This window comes from Lactuca serriola, chromosome 1 (genome assembly GCF_051521515.1).
Source record: "Lactuca serriola cultivar US96UC23 chromosome 1, Lser_US96UC23_V15, whole genome shotgun sequence".
Classification (NCBI taxonomy): domain Eukaryota; kingdom Viridiplantae; phylum Streptophyta; class Magnoliopsida; order Asterales; family Asteraceae; genus Lactuca; species Lactuca serriola.
This window is the reverse complement of record NC_136408.1, coordinates 210,931,853-210,956,563: the sequence shown is the minus strand read 5'-3', so window position 1 is coordinate 210,956,563 and position 24,711 is coordinate 210,931,853.

The following is a 24,711-nucleotide window of genomic DNA, read 5'->3' as shown; positions in this document are numbered from 1 at the left end:
CATCTTTCAAGGGGGAGCATGCTGACATGTCTTACGACGATGAAAGCCATTCCGAACCAGAAGAAATGATAAACGCTGAATTAGATCCAACCTTTGATCCAAACTACCCTCCTCTCACCAAATGGACCAGGGATCATCCTATTTCTCAAGTTGTTGGTGATGTTTCTGAAAAGGTTCTAACCCGATCACAACTCAAGGCGAAACAAACATCCTTATTTTCCAAAGTTGAATTTTGCATGTTTAACTCATTCGTATCAAAAGTTGAACCAAAGACAGTTAACACTGCTCTTGATCACTCTGATTGGGTTCAAGCAATGCAAGACGAACTGAACGAATTTGAAAGGAACAAAGTCTGGCGTCTTATTCCAACTCCTCCAGATGCCTCGGTTGTTGGTCTTAAATGGGTCTTTAGGAACAAAATGGACAAGGAAGGAAACGTAATTCGTAACAAAGATCGTCTGGTCATGAAAGGCTACTGTCAGGAGGAAGGGATTGATTATGAAGAAACGTTCTCTCCCGTAGCAAGGCTGGAATCTGTAAGAATATTTCTAGCCTATGCTGCCCACAAAAACTTTGAAGTTTTCCAAATGGACGTAAAGTGTGCATTTCTTAATGGAGAACTCGAAGAAACAGTGTATGTGGAGCAACCTCCTGGGTTCGTGAACGAAAAATATCCAAATCATTGCTACATTCTGGATAAAGCTGTATACGGATTGAAACAAGCTCCGAGAGCCTGGTATGAAATGCTAACTAAATTCCTAAAGATGTCTAAATTCAAACAAGGTTCGGTTGACCCAACCTTCTTTCGCAAAAAGGAAGGTAACCACCTTATGATCGTTCAAATTTATGTCGATGATATCATCTTTGGCTCAACGAATCCCAGCCTAATAGCTGAATTCAGAAAGTTGATGGAGACTAAATTTGAAATGAGCTCTATGGGTCCTATTAACTTTTTCCTTGGCTTAAATATTAGACAGGGACCCGAAGGCATCTTTATCAATCAGGAAGCTTACACGAAGACTCTCCTAGCAAAGTTTGGTATGATGGGAGACTCCAAAGTCAAAGTCCCGATGGCATTCAGCACCAAGCTCACCCCATCCCTGGACAAACTGGCTGTTGATATCACGCTCTATCGACAAATGATAGGGTCACTGATGTATCTCACTGCTAGTAGGCCTGACATTATGTTTTCTGTGTGTTACTGTGCTCGATTTCAGGCAAACCCACGCGAACCTCACATGCTTGCAGTGAAGAACATTCTACGCTATCTTAAGAGAACCACCTCTCTAGGTCTATGGTATCCTTCCAAGTCAGGCTTCTTCGTTCAAGCCTATTCAGATGCGGACCTTGGAGGTTGTGGACTCGACAGAAAAAGCACAACTGGTGGCTGCCAATTCCTTGACGGGAAGTTGGTTAGCTGGCAGTCAAAGAAACAAACGTGTGTGTCTTTGTCCACTGCAGAAGCTGAATACATTGCAGCTGCATCCTGCACCTCTCAAGTGATTTGGATCCAGAGTCAACTCAGAGATTATGGACTCAATATGAAAAAGATCCCACTATATTACGACTCTGAAAGTGCAATTAGGATCTGTCATAACCCAGTGCAACACTCCAAAACCAAACACATAGCACTGAGGTATCACTTCATCAAAGATCATGTGGAAGATGGAAATGTTGAAGTTCACTTTGTTAGAACCACTGATCAACTGGCTGATGTCTTTACCAAAGCTCTTCCCGAAGCCTCATTCAACAAAATTCTACAAGGGCTAGGTATGATGGAATCAGAATCAGTACCACAAACTACCTCTCGATCTCAAACGTAAGAAGCGAAATTGACCGAACGTTCGGGTTCGGTTGCATCATCTGCACTCGCTCATCATTTCAAAGGTAGTTTTCTTGGTTGTAAATTTCTTGTACAAAGTTGTTTATCTATTCGTCTAAAATATTACCTACTTGAATGTCAAAATTCCTTGGTTTCTAAAATTTTTCAAAACCGAAACCTACCGAAGGTTCGGGTTCGGTTTTTCAAAAATTTTCAAAACCGAAACCAACCGAACGCTCGGGTTCAGTTTTTCAAAATTTTTCAAAACCGAAACCATCCGAAGGTTCGGGTTCGGTTTTTCAAAATTTTTCAAAACCGAAACCATCCGAACGCTCGGGTTCGGTTTTTCAAAATTTTTCAAAACCGAAACCAACCGAATGCTCGGGTTCGGTTATTCAAAAATTTTCTCAACCGAAACCAACCGAACGTTCGGGTTCGGTTACCAAATTTTCCAAAGTTTTTTTTAATCTTTCTAAATCTTATTTTTTTCTTCTTGCTTGTTTTTTTTATTTTAATTTAATTTTTTTTTATATATCAAAAACTCCAAAAATATTTTTTTTATTTTATTTGTGTGTTCGTTCGTCTATGGGGATAAAAATTGCTTGATTAGTTAAGTGTCCCTAGAAGCATGCTGCTGTATGTGCCCCAAGCCTCATAAGATTCTGAATAATAGCCTTAATGACATGGTATACACAAACCTTGTCTTCCCAATTAGGCTATCATATTTATTCTAATCATGAGCTACCTCACTCTCTTCTCACATGAGATAAGAGTTTTCTGCTTGGTCCTTATTTTCGCAGCAGAGGTACTTTAATTTCTTACACCATCTCCATTACATTTCTCCATTACATTCGTTTCATCAACGTAACCCTTGAGACTCTCAGAAATTACCACTGAGGTTTATGGTTACACAACAACTGTGTTTATGATCTCAGTTTCGTGCCACTACGAGCTGAGTGAAACCCAAAATTCAACACCAAATCTGAATTGACGGTGAACAATAAATTTGCTCAAGTTTTCACCAAAGAATTGACGGATGTATCTTACTGAAATCTCAAATTTTTATTTTTGTGTGGTTCCTATGAAATTGTTAAACACCCTAACATTTCTTCCCTTGTGATCCAGTTTTTAATTTTTTTTGAGATTTTCTATTTTCCAAGCCACTTTAAAATTAATTCCTACCTACTTGTTCAACAGACTACACCGGTCTCACAAGTATTTTGTTCACTTTCTATCTTATTTCAAGATTAGAACTGTTGAATCAAAGCTAAAGCCACCCTAAGGAGCCTAATTAAAAGAAGCCTTTCAACACTTCTTAATAAGTGTTTGATCGTAATTCAACGGGACACCACACTAACACTTTAAGGTCTCTCTTGACTTTGAAGGAAGAGATTCGTGCCCGGGATCATTTGTTTCGTGTCATTATTGACATCACATTTATTCCTAAAAAGAGTTGCTTTATTTCTTTTCTTTTTTACACGCTTAGCACGAAAATCTCTGATTTTCCACAATTCTAGTACTAATAATTACAGGCTGTTTTACTGAATTGGAGGTTATTTACAAGTTGTGGTAAAAAATAATCAACGTGGGAAATTAACTCAAAAGATGCCATTTCAAAAATAAGATTAAGGGTTGCTGACTCAGGCGGGAGATCAAAGGATTAAATTTCAAACAACGGTTAAAAAGGGATGCGTGCGAATTTGAAACGCCCATTCTTTTACTGACATAATGGACGCGTGTGCGAATTTTAAGTGGTTCCTCTCTGGCACTTAAAGGCGCGTGTGGATTTGAAACGGTTTGTTCTGAAACGGCGCTTGTTGGGCGGCGTGTTCCTAGGAATCTGACACTCTCTCTCCTACATGATCATCGCATGCCTTAGCTATCACGCATCTGTCATTCCGGAAAACCTTTTCGTATTTCCATAGAAGATTTGAACCGATTTTTCTCTCTCCTTTCACCCACTATAAAAGGCAGTCTACACTCCCATTTACCTCTTTACTGCATCCGAATTTCCAAGAGAGCAAAAATTCCCTAAAGCTTTCCTGTTCATCTTCTTATTCCTACCTTCAACAATGGCAGAATCATCCTCAGTCCATGCCACCTCCCACATTCTTCCCATTCGCCCTCAACAGTGTTTGGTGATTGACCTAACCCCTCTGGCGTACGATTCCTATATGTCTCCGATCATCGAGTGCCTGAAGTACTCACAAATCGCTCCTGCACTTTCTAGGGTTGAGTCTGTGCCCATGGAGCTCCTATCGCAGGTGTATGCGACTGCACATTACGATAAAGCAGTTGATAGGGTGTTCTTCGAAGTTTCTGATCACAAGACCTCCATTTCTAGACAACGATTTGGCACACTGCTAGGGTTGGCTGCTGACCCTTCAAGAATTAATCTGGAGACGATTCCGATTGGGCATCTGTACAACATGTTTTACAATATGGGGTACACGGAGGCGCTCCCCTTCGTCGCGAAGTTTAAAAAATCCTGCTTGCCGCCACAATGGAACGGCATCTTTACAGTCCTCTTCAAGGGCTTATCTGAACGGAGCTCAGGATCTGATGGTTCTAGTCGACTGTTCTTGTCGATTATGTATGGCGTCTACAACGGAGTCAATCTTGACTATGGGTTTGTTCTCTGGCAACAACTCATCCAAAGCCTCTCTTCTTCTTCACGACACTCTGAGGTGTCGTATGCCCAGTTCTGGACTCTCATCACAAAATGGGCGATGGATAAATTTGATATTCCAACTGCTGCCGGTGCATCGATGTCTTCGATTGGTACTTTTCATACCACGAAGATCATCATCTCTGATGCATCCAAGTTTTCTTTCATTGGCTCAATTCCAGCGACAATGTACGGCGATGTTCCATCTGACAGCAGGCTCATCTGGACGATTAAGGAGTTCAAGACGTCTGGACCGAGGGAACTCACACAGGAAATGCTCAAGTCCATCCATGATGCTGACAAGCCTGTTCATAGGGGCAAAAAGGCGGATAAAGGGAAGCAAGTGACCAAAGCTGCTAAAGGTCCTTCTCCTAGGAAGAGGAAACCAACCAAAGCTGCACAGTCCCCACAGCCGAAGAGACGGAAGACTCAACCGAAGCGAAAGCTTGTACTCGCTTCCTCTTCGAGTGACTCAGAAGGCGAGAGTTCGGGTTCGGACGGCTCTCAAAGAGGCGAAACCCCTCCCAGAGGCAACACCCCACCCCGATCTCCTACCCCAGACATGGATATCCATGTCTCACCAATTCCCTCACCTACTCACACAATCCCCACTTCCATTCCCACCATAATCCCCACTACCAACATTCCTAAAACCTCTTTCCCTATACCACCACCCATTTTCACCGATGCAACAACTGCTACTGCAAAGGTTCTAACCAACGTATCTGATACGGGGGTTCATACCGATGCAACCGAACCACCACCAGTAACCGAACCCATACACACAACCGAAACCCAACAACCACCCGAACCTACTACCACTCCAACACCAACCGAACCTACCCCTTCTCAAACTCAACCTGAACCCACTCACACCACTACACCACCAGCTTCACCATTACCCCCATCTCCTGGTCATGCCTCTGACGGAGATAACCCTTTCCTTGGAGGGGAAAATATGACCTTCGATTCGGTCTACTTTAGTCCGTTTCAGGTTCAAAGTGACGACGAGGATGATGCTCCAGTTAGAAAGAAACATTTTAAGGAGCTAAACGAGAAGGTTGACTTGCTTCTTGCTTCATCCTCCAACACTCAGTCCTCTCTCTCTGAAGCCGCTCTTCAGAAGATTATTGATGCCTTTTCCAGGGCTCAGCATGATTCCGTCGCTTCAGCCACTGCAGCAATTGACGCCTCCACAAAAGCTTGTGAGGCTGCGACCGCAAAAGTCGATAAACTATTCTCTGAAGCCTCTTCCCTGTTGAAGTCCTTACAGGAGAGCGCTGATGCTACAAAGACAACGTTGGAACCAATCGTTCAACAATTGGCCACGTTCGTCTCCACGGAGTTGAAGTCGTTCGCTACCCTTCGCCAATCACTTAGTGACGACAACTCGGCCCTTCGTGCCTCCATTGACGAGCGCCTCTCTAAACTCCAAGAGGATCTCGCTGCAGAAAACTCGTTGATGGATGCCCTTGCAAGCAAAACCACCGCGCTCAAGGTCAAGAGCGCTCAGCTTTCCAACTCTCAGCAACAACTTGACGCTCTTCGATCCGAACGGGAGGTTATCAAAACATGTGTTTCGGATGTACACTCTGCCCTATCCAACATCCTGGAAGCACACGATCCAATTCTCAATCATTCGGTGAGGCGAACCCTTGCTGAAAAACTTGCTCCTGCCCTGGACCTCCTTAGCAAAATTGAAGGGCTACCTAGTTTCGTGTCCGATCCGAAACAAGGGGGAGAAGTGAAGTCCGGATCGAAACCACCTCCTTCCTCAACAGCTGCTCACACAACCGAACCATCTCCGACTGGTCAAACTTCGGGTTCGGGTGTGAAGGATAAAGGAAAGAAAATAGCTGAGGAAGAAGATGAAGATGATAAAGAAACCATTGCTGACTTGCTTAAACGCAAAAACAGTCGCAATGTTGATAATGATAACATTCGTGTGGCGTGAGAAGCTGAAGAAGCTGAACGCAGACAAAAAGAAGCCCACGATCTCCTCAAGAGCAGGAAGACTCTTTTCCCTGCTTGGACTCGAGAGAGAATGATAAAGGAGTCCATAGATACTCCTAGCATCCTATGGCTCGAACCGGTGATCTCCTTCGACTGCTACAATTCTGTCGATTCGCAGTTCGATATGCCCTTGACCCAAAAGGCGTTTATCTTCCACGCCTTCTCCAGCATTTTTGAAGTCCCTCATCCTAATCCTGAGGTTGATAGGGAGTTAATCGAATTCTATCTGAAGGCCGCTCAACCACAGTACCAAACATGGAACGCTCAAAAGATCGTTAATGTTCGGGTTTTAAAGCCGTATACCGAAGGGAGATTCATCAACGTTCGGTTCAGGGTGATCCGAGGGTCTGCAAGAACCGAACATCACATATCTTTAGCAGATCTACCGAACCTCAACCCCCATGACTGGATTGTTCTGCATAACATCCTCTTGACGAATGAAGCTGAATATGGTCCGATTATTGACCATCTCAAAAGGATGTTGGTATGTTATATCATGGAGGTAGCATTGATGGATCAGGAGGTAGCCACTGTCTTCAAGAAGAAACCGAAGATATCTCCTCTTGGATCGGCCAGTGATCTCAATCAAATGAAGATGGGCAAGATTGACCCGAAGCGTAATTCGGTCATGTTCACTAGAGCAGAAGGACAGAAATGTCTCTTTGCTTTAGCGGATAAACATCTTTATACCACTGCTTGTCTTGAGCATGTGCTATCGATTATCCGTCGGTGTAAAGAGAATGCAGCGGACGATGTCAAATACTTCCACGATATGATCCAATGGTACATCAGATTCAGACAAACGATACTTGCTCTTATCACTCGTCTGTTTCAGACTGTAAAGAAGAAGGTACCGGCTGCTGCTGCTGGCCCAAGTAAGAAGTGAAGATCTCGCTCCAATTGACGCAAAGGGGGAGATTGTTGGGTTGAAGATACGTTCAAGTATTGCGTCATTGGGCTCGGTTATTAGTCCAATTATTTTGTACTCCGGTTTGGGCCTGTCTAACCGTGAGCCTGTTAGGTTTACTATTTAATAATGTGCTTGCATGCATATTAGGTTAACGATCTAGAATACAAGATAGAGCATTACGATAGCTTTGATTTTCTTTATCGTTCCTGTAAACCTTTTAACCCTCTACAGTTGATGTTCTTGATCGAGCTCTTCTGAGGGTTGTTTTATAATCATTCGACACGTTTGATTCATTCTTGAGTTGTTCATTATTTTCGTGTTCTTGCTGTTTAATCTTTACTTACCTGTTTAAGATCTAATCGATCTTCAGATTAAGTTTTAATCTCATCACATCTTCAGCATGCTAGGAGCATAGGGCTGAAGGATGATATTAGTTTTAGTAGTTAGATAACTTTGAAATTTGTAAAATGTAATTGACATTTGATGATGAATAAAAGTTGTGTTTATTTATGAGTAAAGTGTTACTATCTTTTGTCAATCGTTTACTATTATTTCTTTTGCATGTTTTGACTTCCAGAATATTTATGTTGTGTTACATATTATTCAAATTATCCACAGTCAGTCATATGTTGGAAGTAGATATGAAGTAAGACTGTCATGAGTTGGTTGTAGAGGTCTAAGATGTTGGACATGGCCTCAACACTCATGAGTGCTCATAAGTTCTGAGTATTAGATTCAACCCACGCTTGCTGGTATCACTTCATGGAATTTATCTCGAGTGATCGCGAGACGGTAATATCATATAAGTCTTCAAACCTAGAGATATGACTTGTTAACTATGAGTTAGTTATACATTGAACGTGCGAAACCGCATTGGTAGCTCGATGTTATAAAACGTGCGTTTGTGTGTAATTTAACAAGTAGTAGAACAAGCATATGAGTCGAAGTTTATCTGTTCCTTCTTGGATTAGAAGCTGATATTTGGGCCCCTCGATGATTTTGTTTTGACCCACGTACCGGGCCCGGTCAGAACTAAGTTGATGTGTTCAATTAAGTTCTTTGTCAAACAAATCAGAAATCGGGAAACAAACTGTTGGGCAATAAGCAAGACTATGTTCCATGTGTTTGTCCGGCTGATATCTAGAACAGAGGATTATATGATCCCTTATCTGAAATGGCGTACCATCATCTTCTCAGTTCCGAGAAACCTTGAAAGAGATATGATTGCCGATCGGTTCCTGAAGTCATACTTGCAGTTATAGTTATTAGACTTATCCAAGTGGGAGACTGTTGGATAAGGTGTCTAAGTCCATAACTATTTCTGGTATGTACTTGACCCGACCCGACATGGTCCATTTGGGTTGCATGGCACCATGCAATTGGATAGACTAAATGAGAGAAATAACACTTGTGGTTATTAATATATTATAAGTTCTAATATATTAATAATATTATTTAATTAGTTTGATCAAGAATTAATCATAGAATTAATTAAGGGATCAAAAGATAACTAATTAAACGTATGGGTTGATTATGTAAATCATCCATAATTTATATAGTGGGCTAAGAGGCGCCATGGATAATCAAGTTGGGTTAAACCCATTGGATGCTTCATGGGAGTTATAAACCCATGGGTCATGGAAATGAAAAGTCATGACACATTAGGGTTTACATGGTGTAACCCTAGATATGTCAACACTATATAAAGCTCATGTGTTCTCCTAAAATCGGACTAGTAGTGAAACAAGAGGGCTTGGCCGATTTTAGTGTGTTATACTTTCTCTCCAAGTTTACTCCATAGCATTTGGTGTTGTGTGAAGCATTTGACGCATCACACTTGGGGTGCTAGGCTCACAAGGTTTCAAGGAACATTTACAACAACAAGGTATGTAATTCTATCTATTATTTAAGTTAAAATTGTTCCCCATGTATGCTAGATAGGATCATAGCCTTGGAAATGAACTTTGCATGATAATTAGACAAACATAGATCCAAGGTTATTAGGGTTGCATGTACACTTAGGAAGTGTTAGAATGCTCAAAACCCATCACTTTTATGGTTAAAAGTTCCCCATGAATGATAGATAGGTTATAAACCTTGGAAAAATCAAATTTGCATGTATCATAGTAAAACATAGATCCAAGGTTTCTAGGGTTGCATATACATCATAGGAGTGTTAGAATGCTCAAAACCCATCACAAAATACATTAACTGATGAATTATAAGTTTCTTATATGGAAACTTGAAATTTTTTACTTGTCTTTACTAAATCTATTAAATGTCTCTTATATCCCTTTTCTCGCATAGATAACATGGCTGGATTTCATCTACCGGGAGACCCGTACTTTCCCAATCCAGAAAATGGTGGCTGATTTGAAGATGAAGAGAACATTCAACAAGACTCTGAATCAGAACCAGAAGTCTATAATCCAACTCAAGTTGCCTAAAACCTCAATCCTCGTCAGAACATCCAAGGTCCGACGCCTCAGTGGGCAGTGAACTCAGATAGGTGGAGTCATGAGCAGGGTCAGGACCATCCTTACAATGGAGATTGAATCTTCTACAACCTTAATGAAAGAGGCTCAGCAGATAGAGCCCTCCCTGTGTTAGTTCGTTGAGTTGCACGTAATGATGAACAAGGAGTGGTGCTTATCCCTCCAATCATGGTGAAAGTCACGGACACCCACATGAGTGTACTTATAAGGATTTTACAAATGGAAAACCTAGAATCTTTAATAGGACTGGGGGAGTCATGGCTCTAACTCAATGGATTGAGAAAATTGAAGCAGTCTTTGAAATCTACTCGTGCCCGGAAGGGAGCAAAGTGAAATTTTCTGCCTACACCTTTTCTGACCAAGCTCTCACATGGTGGAACAGTCATGTTAAGTCATTGACTCTTATAGTGGTTAACTCAATGGGCTAGGAGAATTTGAAATTGATGATGATGCAAGAGTACTGCCCGAGGGGAGAAATACAAAAGCTCGAGCAAGAGCTTTGGGGCCTTACCATGAAAGGTACAGACATAGCAACTTACACCGATAGATTCAATGATCTGGTGATCCTATGTCCTGGAATGGTTGCTTTCGAGAGCAAGAAAATCGAAAGATATATCTGGGGACTATCACCTCAATTTGAAGGGAGTGTGTTAGCTTCAAACTCTGTTACGTTCGACAGTGCTAAACAATTGGCACATTCTGTAGTAGATCATGGAGTCCGTCAAGGCTTCATGACTTGTCACACCTCCAAACCGAATAATGGCGGAAACGTTTGGGGGTGGAGGACATCATGTGTAGTATCACAATAATTGCATCATAATAATCAAAGTAAACACAACCATTACAATATAATATGAATATTTACATCTGTTTGTCTCATTGTTTGTATACATGAAAAGTAGCAAAATAATAAAGAGGAGACTTCGAATGTTTCATCTTCTCAAAAGTCAGCAAGAGTGCCTGTCTACTGTCGTCCTGAGAATACAAGAGATTTTTTAAAACGTATCAGCATAAAGTTGGTGAGTTCCTAAGATTGTTTTGTAGTGAAAACCATGTTATCGAGTTATGAAAAATGTATACATGCTTCCCAATAAAATCCAATATTTTCTAACATGTTTGTTCGTTATTGTATGTATAGTATGTTATGTCTAAAAACCTTTAGTATCACCAGTTTGAATTGTATGTTCTGTTTGAAAACCCTGGCTACCACTACTATGTAGTACATGTTCTGTTTGAAAACCCTGTCTACCACCAGTGTGTAGTGTATGCTCTGTTTGAAAACCTTGGATACCACCAGTATTTAGTGTATGCTCGGTTTGAAAACCCTGGATACCACCGGTATGTATAGTAGTTTTATTAATTGAAATAAAACCGAGTAACGTATCCCTGGAATCCTCCAGTGTAATGTATGGTAGTTTTATTAATTAAAATAAAACTAATGAAGAATGAAATCACTTAAACAAAGGTTAATTTATACTATTATGAGTTCGTATAACCATGCTTGATATGACTAGTGACCTCAGCGACGTTTCTTCAGGTGTCGTACGATATGATATTTGTCACCCCAGATATGCCTGCTTTACTCTAGCTAGCAGTTTAGGTGTAGCATTGTCAGTCCCGAATAGATCTATTCACAAATCTCACGCTCTCCCTCCAGGAGCCTCTGGCTATACTAAATCTAGAGGATTTTCCCAGTACCCCGAAGGGTACAAATGAAGAGATGTCCCACAATCCCGTATTAACTAGTTTACGTGTTGTTCTGTATCGTGTCCTCATAATTGAAATTGTTTGTATACTTGGTAGAGTATAAATAATTATACGTAAAATAATTGTTTAGTGTTATACTCGTGTTATCTGAACGTAGTAATGAATATCATAAACTAAATATGTTATAGTTTATATGATTGACTAAGTAAGTAGTGTGTATCGATAAAACTGGTTATGAATTCCCCAGACTATACCTACTAATGTTTGACTGAAATGTTATGTTCGTGAATGGTTCTGAAAACTATGCAATTATGTTTAGAAAATGTCCCTTATGCTCTGCATAATACAAAAAGGATACAATATCTATATATCTTATGAAACTCATTAGACTGTATTAATTGCATAAGTTTTAATCTTGTTGAAATCCCTTTTGTTTTAGTTCACAAAGATATTTGAGTTTTGCTTGTATTCCCCCCCCCCCCCCATAAAAACGTAAAAAATCATAAAAGCGTAGGGGTGTGAACTCACAATTTGTCGGGTGTAAATGTTGAACTGGAAGATCCTCGAGTTGTTGTACGTGGCACTTAACGGAATCCTAATATCAAATAAATACATATATGTATCTAAATTAGCGATTTCGTTAGATAAAGTGTTAGAAGAACACTTATTTTCGCTTAAGGAATGTTACCGGGACTTAATTGAATCGAGGGAACATGCTTTTCACCACTTAGGAGGCGTGTACGGCCGTGAATAAGGGTTTACGGTTGTGAAGAGTAGTTAACGGCCAACAGGCAGTTTACGGCCGTGAACTCCTCTTTCGAGGGTATACGGCCCGAGCAGATTTGATGGGTGTACGGTCGTAAACTCAAAAACAAGGATGTTTGATTTCGATGAAAACGTGTTCCAGATATTCCCAATCGACCCCAAATGACGATTTTTGATGTTTTCGGAAGAAAATATGTGTTTTAGGTGTTTACGGTCAGAGGTCTTAGAGAGAGAATGCGAGAGTTTTTGGCCAAGAAGGTTCAAATGAAGTTGGGGGTCCTGTAATTCTAGGCTGGGGGCATGGTCGGTGGTGGGGTCCACCAGGCCCAACCGCAAATGGGTTTACGGCCATAAACAAGTATACGGCCGTAAACAGGTATACACCCGTACACCCACCTGGGCCAAAAACTATTTGATTTTGGGACTTTTCAGGTTTTTCAATTGACTTTGGGTTCCGACTCGTATATAATTCTTCCAAAACAAGGAGGTTGATGGAATTCCAATAAAAATCAAATTTTTATTAACGGAAATCTGTTAAAGATAACGGAATAAGTTTCGGGTTGTCACATCATCCCCCATTAGAGGGAACTTTCGTCTCGAAATTCAAACATAGAATACAAATCATGGACTCGGAAAGAGATGCAGATATTTCTGTTTCATCTGATCTTCGCGCTCCCAAGTGAATTCCGGTCCCTGCTTGGCATTCCAGCGAGCCTTCACTATTGGCATGAGACTTTGTTTCGTTCGTTTGATCTCCCGATCCATGTTTTCGACTGGTTCTTCCACGAAGTTAAGGTTTTAGTTGATCTCGATCTCGTCGAGAGGGGTCACAAGGGTTTCATCGGATAGACACTTCTTTAGGTTCGACACGTGGAATACTAGATGTACGTTGCTATGTTCTTGTGGTAAACGGAGTTTGTATGCTATGGGACCAATCCTAACAAGGATCTCAAATGGTCCTATGTATCTTGGATTTAGGTTTCCACGCTTTCCAAAGCGTATCATGCCTTTCCAGGGTGAGACCTTCAATAAAAAATGGTCTCCAACCTGGAACTCCAAGGGTTTTCTTCTCTTATCGGCGTAGCTCTTTTATCTATCTCTCGAAGCTTTTAGTCGTTCCCAGATTTCTACGATCTTTTTTGTGGTTTCACGGGTGATTTCTGGGACTATGGGAGTGTTGTTAGGGACTTGCCCCTTGGCTAGCTATGTGTCACCGACCTCAGCCCAGTACAGAGGGGATCTGCACTTACGGCCATACATGGCTTCAAACGTCACAACCTTGATACTGGTGTGATAACTATTGTTGTAGGAGAACTCAGCCAAGAGCAAATGGGTATCCCACGACTTACCAAAATCTATGACACATGCTCGCAACATTTCTTCCAAGGTCTGAATGGTCCTATCACTCTGCCCGTCTGTTTGGGGATGGTAAGCTGTGCTCATATCCAACTTAGTTCCAAGAACTTTTTGCAGTGATTACCAAAATTCTCAAGGTAAATCTGCTATCCCGATCGGAGATAAGGGACACAGGCACACCATGCAGACGAACTAACTCTTGGATGTAGATTCATGTAAGTCTTTCCATCTTGAATGTTTCTTTGATTGGCAGGAATAGGGGTGTTCATGGTCCGGTTTTTTCGGTTTTTAGGTCAAACCCAAGCCAAACCGTTAGTAACGGTTTTTGTTAAGCAAAAACCGAAGCTGAACCATTGAAAATTTAAAACCGAACCAAACCAAACCGTTACTAAAGGTTTGGCTCCGGTTTGGTTTCACAGTTTGGGCTTTTTAGGCCCATTTTAGTTGAGTCCATTATTTAACTCATTTAGTAAAAAAAACTGCATAATTAAAACTATTAAAACAGCTACAATTCTGCCAAAAACTGTTAAAAAAACTGCAATATTAAAGCTGTCAAAACAACTAAAAAACTACCAAAAGAGTAAATAAAAAGCAGTAAATGAAAACATCAAATATTGTTTCATTACATTAAAGATTAGACTAATACACGCAACCATTACATCAAACATTCCAAACTGTAAATCTCTATGAAACTGTGTAACCGTGAATATGTGATGGAGCTGTGAAACCGTGAATCTGTGAATCTGATAAAAATAAATCAATCAAAATAAATAACGAATTTAATTAGAATAAATATCAAATTTGATCAGAACTATCAATCAATAAAAACGAATTTCATCAATAGATTAACAGTTAAATCTGGGAAACAAAACAATCACCTAAGTGTGGGATCCTGTGAACTCGATATCAACATAGAGTTTCAAAAGATTCTTCACAATATACTAAACAGAGAGTTGGTGCCCCTAAAAAAGTATATTGGTAGCAGAAGATGAGCAACTGCACACACACACAAGTAAAAAGACGTAAATACCCTTTGTAAGCAAATAACATAAGATGACAGAATTAACAAATAAGTTGATAAATACCTATGAGGCATCCAAAAATTAAAGACTTCACACATTTTGGCTCTTAAGAAAGTGTTCCTTATGTACTCTAGACTTGCCATGAACATGATAATCAAGTTCATAAAATCATCCTGCTAAAGAAAAAGACCAGTGACTTGGCTGACTAGAACTTGTTGTTTCTTGAGTATCTTACTTGAAATCCAAAAGAGATAAGAGTATCTTACTTGCACAATCAAAGCGTAACAACACTAAGGTTCACAAACATGCCTGAACTTGCAGAAGACATATGATCAACCTATCACCAATCACAAATTATCCAATATTAATAAAACTTTCACCTGGATAGATAAATTATGCCTTTATGGTCTAAAAAGTTTTTTTATCTGGATATGAGCCCTTTGATGCATTTTTTGTTGAAGATGAGCCTTGGATATGAGCACTTAACCACAGTCCCTCTTAAATCCTCATACAACTGCTTCAAGATCGTTTCCACTACCAAAAGTATCGATTGAACTAGAAACTTCAGAGAAAATCAAAGGCAAAAATGGAGAAACATTCAATTTATCTCTTTAGGAATCGGCGAACATATCGGGATCACCTAAGTGGATTCTACAATAGGACACTGTTAATTTCTTAGCCTGATTTACAACTAACTCTGTCTGAACCCTAATTGATTTATCTTTCATATTAGTCGACAGTTGATTTGGCGCAAACTTGTATCTATTTGAGTATTAATCAGATTATCAAAATTACTTTTGATCAGAAGTTAGAGCTAAGATTAAAATTAAAAAAATCGAAGGATTTGTTCAGAAAGGAATTACGAGAAGCGGTCCTGCAAACGGAGCCGGGGGCGGACTTACAGCAAGCAAGGTGTTGAGGTGTAGTCGGAGTTACTGCAACGGAGGAGTTGAGATGCAATCGGAGGTATGTAATTATACGCAATCAGTTTACATCTTAGATAAGTGAAGAAGAAGTGATGAACAACGATAAGGAAATGACTTTGAGTCTTCTATCTGAGGAATGAGGCTGCGTGGTTTGTGATTGGGTAAGAGAAAGGGAGAAACAATCAAACAACCTAATTTTGTCTGGACTGGACTCTGGGATTAGGAAATAGGCACTTCTCATTTTTCAATTTGAGTTAAACTAGTATTGGGCTGTTGCAATTAAAATATTAAATGTTGTGGGTTTAAATTTTATTATTTATAATAAAAATTAACATATAATATAATAAAATACAATTACATATAAAAAATAATATATATAAATCTTATGGTCCGGTCCGGTTTTAAGACGGTTTGAAATCTTAAAAACCGTAAGCCAAACCGTTCACTACGGTTTGAAAAGTTCAAAACCGCAAGCCAAACCATAAATAAAAATACAAACCATAAAACCAAACTAATGAACGGTTTGGCCGGTTTCACGGTTTCAAACTGAACCGCGATCACCCCTAGGCAGGAAGTGGGCAGATTTGGTCAATCGGTCGACAATTACCCATATGGTATCGTACTCATTCGGAGATTTGGGAAATTTAGTGATAAAATCCATAGTAATCCTCTCCCACTTCCACTCAGGTATTTCCAGCTACTGAAGCAAACCTGAGGGCTTTTGATATTCGACCTTCACCTTGGCGCAAGTAGACACTTGCCCACGAAGGTAGTGATCTCTGCTTTCATGTTTGGCCACCAATATAACTTCTTGAGATCCAGATACATCTTATCTGAACCTGGATGAATGGAGTATCTGGTCTCATGAGCTTCGTTCATGACAACCACCCTGTAACAACCGAACTTTGGGGTCTAGATCCGGTCCATGAAATAATAAACTCCATCTCCCTTGATTTCTAAATTCTTCTCCATTCCTCTCAAGGCTTCATCTGACATGTTCTCTGGTTTTAAGGCTTCCATCTAAGCCTCTTTGATTTGCGTGGATAAATTGGAATGTATGGTCATCGTTAGTGCCTTCACTCTACGACCCGAGTACTCCTTCCGGCTGAGGGAATCTGCCACCACATTGGCTTTTCCAGGATGATAACGTATTTTTCACTCATAATCACTGAGTAGCGCCACCTATCGCCATTGCCTCATGTTCAACTCCTTCTGGTCGAAAATGTGTTGTAAGCTTTTATGGTCAGTGAAGACAGTGCACTTGGTTCCGTAGAGATAATGTCTCCATATCTTTAATGCGAAGACCACTACTCCCAGCTCTAAATCATGAGTTGTATAGTTGACTTCGTGTTCTTTCAGCTGCGTTGACGCATAAGTAATGACTTTTCCTCACTGCATGACCATACAGCCTAGGCCCTGATTGGATGCATCACAGTAGACATCGAAGTCCTTCGTCCCTTCGGGCAAAGACAGGATAGGTGTGCTGCATAGGGCCTGCTTTAATGTTTGGAATGTAGTGTCTTGCTTTTCTTCCCAACAAAAGGGTACACCTTTCTGGGTCAGGGTGGTCAGAGGCTTAGGAATCCTGGAGAAGTTATGGATAAACTTGCGATAGTAGCAAGCGAGACCCAAGAATTGACGGATTTCTATGGGAGTCTCCGGTGCTAAACAACCCCAAATCACTTTGATCTTGGAAGGGTCCACATGTATGCCTTTATCTCTTACCACGTGATCAAGGAAAGTTAACTTTCGAATCCAGAATTCGCACTTAGAGAATTTTGCATATAGATTTTCCGCCCTTAGAGTTTCCAACACTATCCTCAAGTGCTTCCTATGATCTTCCTCGCTTTGAGAATAGAAAAGTATATCATCAGTGAACACTATCATGAACTTGTCTAGGAAAGGGCGGCACACCCGGTTCATCAGATCCATGAATACCGTCGGTGCGTTGGTTAGACCAAAGGACATTACTACAAACTTGTAGTGACCATATCGAGTGTGAAATGATGTCTTAGGAACATCACCCTCACAGACTCTTAGTTGATTGTACCCTGGTCTTAGGTCTATTTGCGAGAAGTAGTTGGCTACTTGAAGTTGATCGAAGAGTTTGTCGATTTGAGGAAGAGGGTAACGATTTTTAACGGTAAGCTTGTTCAATTCGCGATAGTCGATACACATCCGAAAAGATCGATCCTTCTTTTTCACAAATAAGACCGGGGATCCCCAGGGTGAGGAACTTGGTCTGATGAATCCTTTGTTGAGTATATCATTGAGCTGGCTGGATTGCTCTTGCATTTCTGCTGGCGCTAGACGGTAGGGGGATTTAGCTACGGGGGTAGCTCCAGGGATTAAGTCGATGCGGAACTCGACTTGGCGCTCAGGAGGGATTCCCGAATGCTCTTCGGGAATGACATCTGGAAAGTTGCAGACTTCGGGGATGCTCTCGAGGTCTTTAACTTACTACTGCTCATTAATGACATGGGCTAGGAATACATGGCATTCCTTTCGCAGATATTTCTGAGCTTTGATGCATGAAATGATACGGAGGTTTGAGCTAAGTTTATCGCTAGAAATCATGAGGGCTTCGCCAGAGGGAAGGTTGAGGTGAACAGATTTTTCATAACAAAGGATATCAGTGCGATTGAGGCTTAACCAATCCATGTCGATGATGACATCGAAGATTTTTATGGAAACTGGCATGAGATCGATTCGAAATGAATGGTCTTTTAGGGTAAGGGTACAACCGATGAATGCGTCGTTAGTGCTCTCTTTCTTTCTATTTTCCATCTCAATAGTGAATGTTTTGGTTAAGGGTTCGGGTTTATGTTTGAGAAGATGCTTGAATGCATTACTAACAAAACTTTTCTCCGCACCAGAATCGAAAAGACTGCGTGCATAAGAGTTTTCAAGGAGGAACGTACCCGTAACAACGGTGGGATCAGCAACTGCCTCTTCTTGGCCCATTGATAGCACTCTCCCTGTGTTTCCAGCTGTTGTTGCCTTGGGGCAATTTCTCTTGTAGTACCCGACTTCCCCACAGCCATAACAGACTTGACCAACACCTGCTCTAGGAGCCTGATTGGTTGGTTGGACTGGTGTCTTGCAAACTCGAGTTGTGTGCCTCTTCTTGCCACAACTGTTGCACAACGTTTCACGAAATGGTCCGTGATTATGATAATTGCACTTGTCGGAACAAACATATCTGCTGGAAGATGCTTGAGTTGTAGGAACAGTGGCAGGAGTGGTAGCAACATGAAATGCCACTACTTGCTGTTTCTTGGAGGGCTCATGCGAAGAATGGCCCTTCCGCTTGTTCCAGAACTTTCTCTTCCCACCACTTTCCTTTGGTGGTTTAGGTGCAGCTGCCACTTCGTTAAGATCAACCACGTGATCTATCAGGGTCTGCGCCAGGCACTTGGAGCTGTAAAAAGTGGTAGGCTTAGCAACCAACACATTCCCTTGATTTGGGGGGCATCAATCCCCAAATGTATCTCTCTATCTTTTTGCTTTACGGGGTGACCATTCTCGGACAGAGAAGAGCCAGATCACAGAATCTACCTATATAGGAGGTAATGTCGGAACCTTTCCTCTTTAGATTCCAAAGCTCATGCTCAAACTTCTACATCTCGTGCCTTGGGCAGTACTCAGCGAGCATAAGTTCTTTCAAAATTTCCCAACCCATGGCATTTGCCACTGGTAGGGTTAAGGACTTGACTCGACCATTCCACCAGGTCAAAGATATATCAGTGAAGGTGTAGGTGGAAAACTTCACCTTGTTTGCTTCGAAGCATGCACATATCTTGAAGACTGATTTGATCTTCTCGATCCATTGGGTGAGGGAAGTGACACCTCCATTGTCGTCGAAAGATTTGGGCTTTGTGTTCTTGAAATCTTTGTAGGAGTACTCCTTTTGGTGTCCTTGATCACTTTCAAGATTTTGGGGATGGGTACCACCTCCCAACCCGCTAGAGCCGCCAGAATTTATCTGTTACATTGCGGCAGCCACAGTGGCCGTAACTGCTACCTGGAACATGGCAGGATCGAATTGAGGAGGTGGTGGCGTCGGATCCGTCGGGGGATTGTTGTTCTTTTTGTTGGGTCTTTTATTTGGAGGCATCTTATTCTAAAAATAATCAGGAAGAAGAGGATGATAAGTCCCCTATATTTTTGAATCAAGAGATAAGAAACAAGATATATCTCAGCCTGGTAGATAAAGTGTTCTACTAAGCGATAAATAGGGAAAGTTACCAATAGAAGTAAATTATCGCTAGGAGGAAATGAGTAGCAACACTTGAAATGAATCTCTACACTGAATTCGGCACTTGCTAAAATACTCCTATATTATTTTAAGTTTTATGTTTGTTCTACCGATACCTGATGTAGATACTTGGTAAGTTTTAGGCCTGCTGCAACACCATAGTCACTCCCAAGCACATGATGGTCATGTCTCGAATGAATATAGTTGATCAGGTTATATTGACTCTAGACATGATTACATAACTGACCAGGTTTAACCGCAGTGTCCAACATCCAAATACTTTTGTTTTTTTCTACTTACGATATTGTTTCTGGTGCGAATGTATACTTGTATACTTCTCATAAAGTACTTATATTTTAAAAGTATACTTTTAGTTCAGAGCACTTCAGCCCCTTAGTGTTTATAGTTGTATGCCATGTAAGGTTCGGTATACTAAGTTCACTATAAACAATAGCTCTGATACTAATCTGTCACACCCCCAAACCGAAAAACGGCGGAAACGTCTGGGGGCGGAGGACGTCATGTGTAGTATCACAACAATTGCATCATAGTAATCAAAGTAAACACAAACGTTACAATATAATATGCATATATACATCTGTTTGTCTCATTATTTGTATACATCAAAAGTAGCAAAAATATAAAGACAAAACTCCAAATGCTCCGTCTTCTCAAAAGTCAGCAAGAGTACCTGTCTACTGTCGTCCTGAGAATACAAGCGATTTTTGAAAACGTATCAGCATAAATTAGGTGAGTTCATAAGATTGTTTCGTAGTGAAAACCATGTTATCGAGTTATGAAAAATGTATGTATGCTTCCCAAGAAAATCCAATATTTTCTAACTTGTTTGTTCGTTATTATATGTATAGTATGTTATGTCTGAAAACCCTGACTATCACTAGTTTGCATTGTATTTTCTGTTTGAAAACCCTAGCTACCTCCAGTATGTAGTACATGTTCTGTTTGAAAACCTTGTCTACCACTAGTGTGTAGTGTATGCTCTGTTTGAAAACCCTGGATACCACCGGTATGTATAGTAGTTTTATTAATTGAAATAAAACTGAGTAATGTATCCCTGGAATCCTCCAGTGTAATGTATGGTAGTTTTATTAATTAAAATAAAACTAATGAAGAATGAAATCACTTAAACAAAGGTTAGTTTATACTATTGTGAGTTCGTATAACCATGCTTGATATGACTAGTGACCTCAGCGACGTTTCTTCAGGTGTCGTACGATATGATATTTGTCACCCCAGATATGCCTGCTTTACTCTAGCTAGCAGTTTAGGTGTGGGATTGTCAGTCCCGAATAGATCTATTCACAAATCTGACTCTCTCCCTCCAGGAGACTCTGGCTATACTAAATCTAGAGGATTTTACCAGTACCCTGAAGGGTACAAATGAAGAGATGTCTCACAATGCTTTGTTAACTAGTTTACATGTTGTTCTGTATCGTCTCCTCATAATTGAAATTGTTTGTATACTTGGTAGAGTATAAATAATTATACGTACAATAATTATTTAGTGTTATACTCGTGTTATCTGAACGTAGTAATGAATATCATAAACTAAATCTGTTGTAGTTTATATGATTGACTAAGTAAGTAGTGTGTATCGATAAAACTGGTTATGAATTCCCCAAACTATACCTATTAATGTTTGACTGAAATGTTATGTTCGTGAATGGTTCTGAAAACTATGCAATTATGTTTAGAAAACGTCCCTTATGCTCCGCATAATAGAAAAGAGATAAAATATCTATATATTTTATGAAACACATTGGACTGTATTAATTGCATAAGTTTTAATCTTATTGAAATCCCTTTTGTTTTAGTTCACAAAGTTATTTGAGTTTGGCTTGTATTCCCCCCCCCCCTAAAAATGTGAAAAATCATAAAAGCATAGGGGTATGAACTCACAATTTTTCGGGTGTAAATGTTGAACTGGAAGATCCTCGAGTTGTTATACGTGGGACTTAAGGGAATCCTAATATCAAATAAATACATATATGTATGTAAATCAGCGATTTCATTAGATAAAGTGTTCGAAGAAAACTTGTTTTCAGTTAAAGAATGTTACCGGGACTTAATTGAATCGAGGGAACGGGCTTTTCACTAATTAGGAGGCATGTATGACCGTGAACAAGCATTTATGGCCGTGAAGAGTAGTTTACGGCCAACGGGCAGTTTACGGTCATGAACAGGGTTTACGGACGTGAACTCCTCTTTGAAGGGTTTACGGCCCGAGTAGATTTGATGGGTGTACGACGTAAACTCAAGAACAAGGGTGTTTGATTTTGATGAAAACATGTTCCAGATGTTCCCAATCGACCCCAAATGATGATTTTTGATGTTTTTCGGAAGAAAATAGGTATTTTAGGTGTTTACGGTTAGAGGTCTTAGAGAGGGAATGAGAGAGTTTTCGGCCAAGAAGGTTCAAATAATGGTGGGGGTCCTGTATTTATTGGTTGGGGGCATGATCGGTGGTGGGGTCCACCTGGCCCAACCGAAAACAGGTTTACAACCGTAAACAGTTATACGGTCGTAAACAGGTATACGACTGTAAACAGGTATACAACCGTATACCCACCTAGGCCGAAAACTGTTTGATTTTGGGACTTTTCGGGTTTTTCACGTGACTTTTGGTTAAGAATCGTATATAATTCTTCCAAAACAAGGAGTTTGATGGAATTCCAATAAAATTCAAATTTCTATTAATGGAATTCGGGAAAAGATAATGGAAAAAGTTTCGGGTTGTCACATGATTGTTGCTCCAGAAAAACGCAAAACAAACAACAAAAATAACATCAAGAAAAATCCCTAGAACAAAAGGAAGGGTCAATCTTCCCAAGAGCCTTCCAAGAAGCAACAGAAAGTGGCAGTTCATTCTGCTACCACTCCTGATGTCGTTCCTGCTCCCCTGCACCAGCAAAGCAGTATGCTGGTAAATTACTGAAGTGCAACAAGTGTAATTTCCATCACAATGGAAATTGCCGTGAAATGCAATGTAGGAATTGCAACAGAAAAGGGCACACTGCCCAATTCTGTAGGTCACCTCCACAACCGATCACTCAAGTTCCTGGCATTCGAGTAAGTCGGGCATGTTAAGAATGTTGTGACACTGGATACTTAAAAAGGATTGTCCAAAGGCGAGGAATGCAGGTGGAGTAGGAAGAATACTAGTTATTTGTCACGAGGAAGCCGTGGCAGACCCTACGGTGGTCAAGGGTACCTTTTTTTATCAACAATACATATGCATGCATTCTATCTGATAGTGGTGCAGAGAAAAGCTTCATGAGCCATAAATTCGAACACCTACTTAAACAAATTTCCCAACCACTAAAAGATACATTTACCGTAGAAATGGCTAACGGGAAAACCAACAACACTAATGATAGATACATAGGATGTACCCTTACTCTAAATAACTTTTCCTTCCCAATCGACCTGATGTCGGTCTCTATAAAAAGTTTCAACGTCATCATTGGTATGGATTGCTTAATTCCTAATTGTGCTGACATCCTATGTTACGAGAAAGCCATTCACCTTAACCTGCCTAGTAACGAAACTCGTATCGTTTACGGAGAAAAATCCAGCGCAAACCTACAAATCATTTCCTGTATCAGGGTGAAAAGTATCTTCGCAAGGAGTATTGTGCTTTTCTAGCTCACATGGTAGACAATAAACAAGAAGTGAAGGACTTCAAGAGCATTCCTGAAGTCTTTATTTTCCCAGACATTTTCCCCGATGATCTTTCAGGATTTCCTCCTGAACGTCAAGTCGAATTTCGAATCGACTTGATACATGGAGCTACCCCTATAGCTAAGTCTCCATATCACCTTGCACCATCAGAAATGTAGTAACTGTCCAGCCAATTGAACGAACTTGTCAGCAAGGGATTCATAAGATGAAGCTTCTCACCTTGGGGAGCACTAGTCTTTTTCATGAAAAAGAAGGTTAGATGGTTTTGCATGTGTATAGACTATAGGGAATTGAATAAACTTACCATCAAAACCGATACCCTTTGCCTCGAGTTGACGACCTTTTTGGTCAACTTCAAGGGGCAAGTTTCTTCTCCAAGATTGACCTGAGATCAGGAGACCATCAGCTGCGAGTCCAGGAGGCTGATATTCTAAAGACTGCTTTTAGAACTCGCTACGGTCACTATGAATTCGTAGTGATGCCTTTTTGTCTAACAAATGCACCTGCAGTATTCATGGACCTGATGAATCGTATGCGTCGACCTTACTTAGAAAAGTTCATTATTATTTTCATTGACGATATACTAGTATATTCCCAAAGTAAGGAAGAACACAACCAACACTTACAACAAGTCTTGGAAAATTTAAGGTCAGAGAAATTGTTTGAGAAGTTCTCAAAATGTGAATTCTGGATTCTAAGGGTGGAATTCCTAGGTCATGTAGTCAGCAAGGAAGGGATACATGTTGATCCCTCCAAGATCAAAGCAATCAAAAGCTGGGAGACCCCCCATGAACCCCAACAGAGATTTTTCAGTTTCTAGGTCTCGCTGGCTACTACAAGAGATTCATTCAAAACTTTTCAAAGATCGCAAAGCTACTCACCACCTTGACCCAGAAAGGTGTAACCTTTAGCTGGGGAGAAAACAAGAAACTGCTTTCTAGACTCTAAAGGAAGCCCTCTGCAGCGCACCGATCTTATCCCTCCCAGAAGGGACGAAAGATTTTATATTTTACTACGATGCGTCCAAGCAAGGGTTAGGTTACGTTCTTATGCAACGAGGAAAGCTT